The 4,511-nt window shown below is 49.7% G+C and overlaps 1 pseudogene; it reads left to right on the top strand.

The window, feature by feature from the left end:
• The first annotated feature begins 2,012 nt into the window (after positions 1–2,012).
• On the top strand, positions 2,013–4,244 carry LOC131922681 (serum amyloid A-5 protein-like; annotated as a pseudogene).
• The last annotated feature ends 267 nt before the right edge of the window (positions 4,245–4,511 follow it).

The following is a 4,511-nucleotide window of genomic DNA, read 5'->3' as shown; positions in this document are numbered from 1 at the left end:
CACAACTTGCTGGCCTGGCCACAGGGGCCGTAACTGACCTCTTTTATTCCGCTAACGGCATGTGTGCACATAAGACATCTGTAAAGTCAGGTAGAATCTTGATGCCCCTCTCTTTGCCTCCCACATGCTACGTACCCTGGGGAGTTTAAAAGTCTGTTTTTCATTCATACCAAGGAAGAAGAGCAGGATGACAGGAGAGTGAACATCAGAAAGAAGAGACTAAATGAGCTTCTCTGCTGGGATGAACCAAACCCAGCAAAAGGAGGAGGAACAAGAAACTAGTTTCAGGCAGAGAATCAGTCTGTCTCCTCCATCCATCTTCAGTTTGTAATGATGTCACCTTGTCTAGGCTGCCTGTGGTGTCCAGAACCCTCTCCCTAGAATATTTCTGCTTAAGAAGAGCAAGAGAGCTTATTTTCTGGATGGCAGCAGGCTGTGTTCCTACATGTACAGGCTGGTGTAATGCCAGCCCTCATCTCCTACCCCTGATGACCCTGAGATTTCCAACTCACACTGATGAGAGGGCTAAGAGGGATCCTCTGGGAAATACAGCCCTGAGAGCTGGGCTCATCTGTCAGTGCCTGACCTAGCTTTCCCTCACCCCACCACCACCACCTCTGCTGGCTGCTCTTCTCTGTGAGAAATGGTACTTCCTTCCTCCCTTCTACGGGTTTCTTAGTTCCTTTCTCCCCAAAGCCTTAGCCCTGACCTTATGCTCCTTCCTAGGACTGAGTTAAGGAAGGAGTAGGGCCTCTCTAGTACCTTGTCCCTGTGAGACAGTTTAGTTAATCTTTTTGTCACATCACAAAGAACGTAGAAATAGAGGTGCCTCCCTAAGAGCTGAGAGCGGAGTATGCTAGTGAAAATGCTACAGGTGCCTTGGAAACACACAATGTCTGGTGGGGCTGGCTGGTCAGTTTTGCAATTTTAGTTTAGACATGAAAAAGAGACTTATGGCCAGCTGGGCGGTGGTGGCACAGGCCTTTAATCCTAGCACTCGGGAAGCTGAGGCAGATGAATCTGTGAGTTCTAGGCCAGCTTGGTTTACAGAGTAAGTTCCAAGAAAGCCAAGGCTACACAGTGAACCCCTGTCTCAAAAACTAGAGAGGGAGAGAGAGAGACTGACTGACTGACTGACTGACTGACTGACTGACTGACTGACTGAAGGTAAAGTGTCAGTTCCAGGTTAAAAAAATAAAAACCAACCTGAGGCAATGCCTGGGAAAGCAAGTGTTGGCTACAGGAATTATTCTCCTATCCTTAGGAGCCCTGATCCTCTACTGAGATGGCCACTCCTTGACTCTCAGCATCCTCAGTTCCATCAGTATTAAAAAGTATGTACTCTGACCCAGAAGACTGAAAAGACAAAGGTGTATAGTGTGTTCACATTGCACAATTACAGGAAATGACCTGTGGATGGAGCAAGATTTCTGTTGCAGCCTTTTAGAAGAAATGACCTGCTGGGAGTTTCCCCAAGCACCATGCCAGTCTCTCTCTGCCCCTGACCCCAGCAGGGAGGCTCAGCATAAATACCAGCCTCCTCTCACTGACAGCCACAGCCACCCATCTCTGCCCACCAGACATCAGTTGAGGGACAAACCTATGCACAGATACTCAGTGTGTGCTGTGTTTCAGCAAGTGTGCTGTCCTCTCAAGGGAATTCCTCACTTCTGTTCACCTGGTGTGGGATTTGTGCAGGCTGAGTGGGCACGTGGGAAATGCTTCCTGCTGAATCAGAGGCTCCTGGAGAGAGTAGTAATCTAGTCTCTGCTCCTGCAGCTCCATCAGAACTGCCTGCTGCCTTCATAAACAGTTCAGCAGGCAGGATGGGGTCAGAACTGAGACCTTGTGGCTCTGAGCTGGGTCCTGCTGTGAGGTCTCCAGGGGCCACTGCTAGGACACTACTGAACATCAGTAAGACAGAACAACCAGGGCGTCTGTGGATGAGACACCCAAGAGGGAGGCGCCAGACTGTGGGCGTCTCCTTCAGCCTGTCCTTTCATTTCAGCAGGATGAAGCTTCTCACTGGACTCATTTTCTGCTCCTTGGTCCTGGGAGTCAGCAGTCAAAGCTTGGTTTCATTCCTTAGCGAGGCTTACCATGGTAGGGTTTGGGGGCAGAGAGGCACAGCCTCTAGGGGTCTCCTGAGTGTTGGGAGAATTCCTGCAGATTCTGGAGTGTTAGCACCTAGCTTTGATCTGCCTTTTGTGATTGCTAGCTCCTGTCTCTGGTACCCTCTGTTTGAAGTCTTATCTGAGAGTTTCCTAAGGGGTTTAAAGCCTATGCAAACTTGGTTTAGGACCCAAAACACTGTGGTATTCCTTTACTGAGAATTTGCCTTTGGCATTGTCCTGTTAGGGGGCTTAGATAAGAGGTTTTGGTAAATGGAATTGACTTACTAAGGTGTAAATTGTATAACAATAAAAGGGCCCTTTGCTAAGCTACAGTGGTTCAGTCCAGAGAGATGAATCCACCTTGCAGTTGGAAAAGGCGAAGATTCATCTTTGAGGTGCCTCTGTGTCTTCATTCCATGGACCCTCATTAACACCACCTGTTATACAACACCCGAGCATTCAGAAGAGCTGGACTCACTGTCCTGCTTGTCAGGATGGACCAGGGACTCTGGCAAGACTTCCTGAAATGCACTGCCTACAGCAGGGGGCAGAGCAGAGATCACAACCTAGCTGTGCTTGAGGACAGTCCTGTCTGTCAGTCTGCTGGACACTTTCTAAATTCATTTGTGACCAATATAAGGTACCAATGGCATCACCTAGAGAGTTGTAATACCACCCAGGTCTGGACCAGTCATCCCCCTGCACCTAGAGACTCAAGATTGGCCTTGGGTGTGGCCTGGCGTGGTGACTCTCAGTGTCTCCTCAGAGGATCAGAACCTGCAGCCACAGCTGAGATCATTGCTTCAAAGCTCCCTCAAGACAGCACAGAACCTGTGCAGTCTAGTCCAAGGGCAGAGATGACAGTGTCACTGTGGTGCACATGCTCTCTGTCAGGACAGAATTCTTAGGGATCAGAGTCGATGCTCCCTGTGTGCAGCCCCCCTCCGCCTTCTGTATACTAAGTCACCTCAGGATGGGACTTCCTAGCTGAGGGTAGCTGCCTCCAGAAACACTGGCCCTAGCTTGGAGGTGGTGTGCTCGCAAGGCATTTTCAATGGCTGTAGAGACACTAGGTTGCACTACTAAGGAAATGTGCTTTGAGGTCCAGTGGCAGAAGCTAACGACTCTGTAGCAAACACTTCCACGATACTGAAGCTGACACACTCTGCTATGTAATGACATTGTGCTGCCTCATTGGCTGCTTCCCACCCAGGTGAGGGGCAGCTCACAGCAGCACTGTGGAAGAAAGGTGAACACAGGGCAGCTGGGTCCCCTAATGGCCCTCCTGAGTTACTAAGAGAGGACAGTGAGGATCAGGAGATGATCTTCCATTCACGCTCTCAGCTGCTCTGACCACAGGCTCAAGCCATGAGTTCTTTTCATCCTCTCTAAGGCATGGGCAGAGCTTTAAGGTTCATGTTCCTGCTGTCTTTCCCATCTAGGGGCTGGGGATATGTGGTGAGCCTACTCTGACATGAAGGAAGCCAACTGGAAAAACTCAGACAAATATTTCCATGCTAGAGGGAACTATGATGCAGCCCAAAGGGGTCCTGGAGGACTCTGGGCTGCTGAAGTCATCAGGTAAACATAGATTGATTGGAAGACTGGACCTGGGTAGCAGGGCTTGACACTTCTGGGGGAAGTAGTAGAAGATTAGCTCTGGAGAGGGTCATGCTAATCTCAGATCCCTCCTACTCTTGCTTATCCAGGTACTGGCTCCATCTATGCCCAGTGTAGACCCTGGGTTTGGGCAGTCAGCACACAGCCATGTTATGTGAGCCTGCTCCCAAATGTAGACAGGGAATGACTCTCATCATCACCAGTGTTTCTGGTGTTCAACAAGTGTGGGGTGATCAGTCTGGGCTGACCTCCTGCCTGGCCCTTCCTGGGTTCCTCCTAAATCCATACCATGCAAAGGGGGAAAACTCAGACAGTGGACTGTGGCCATGCATCTTGGTGATGGATCTCTTCCATCTCTGCTTCTCCTAGTGATGCAAGAGAAGGCTTTCAGAGTTTCATAGGCCGTGGACACGAGGACTCTATGGCTGACCAGGAAGCAAACAGATGGGGCCGCAGTGGCAATGACCCCAATCACTACAGACCTAAAGGACTGCCTGACAAATACTGAGCATCCTCTTTATTGCCCCAGGAGGCTGTGATGTGGGCCCTGAGGACAGGGACTGAGGTTCTTCTTTCTCATGAACACTGGAGTTGCTTGGGAACACACAATAGTTATCTCACATGAATATGCCCAAGAGTTTCAAAACTGTGTTATTCTTGGAGTAGTAACTACTGCTTGAAAAGAGGGTAATAAACACTAACATGGAAGTGGAGCTGAGCCTGAGTATCTGTCATTGAAGGACATTTCTGCGTTCACACAGGGCAGACACCACTCTC

The sequence above is a fragment of the Peromyscus eremicus genome, chromosome 1 (genome assembly GCF_949786415.1).
Source record: "Peromyscus eremicus chromosome 1, PerEre_H2_v1, whole genome shotgun sequence".
NCBI lineage: Eukaryota > Metazoa > Chordata > Mammalia > Rodentia > Cricetidae > Peromyscus > Peromyscus eremicus.
Note: the sequence above shows the minus strand (reverse complement) of the source record. Positions and strands in the feature narration are given on the sequence as shown.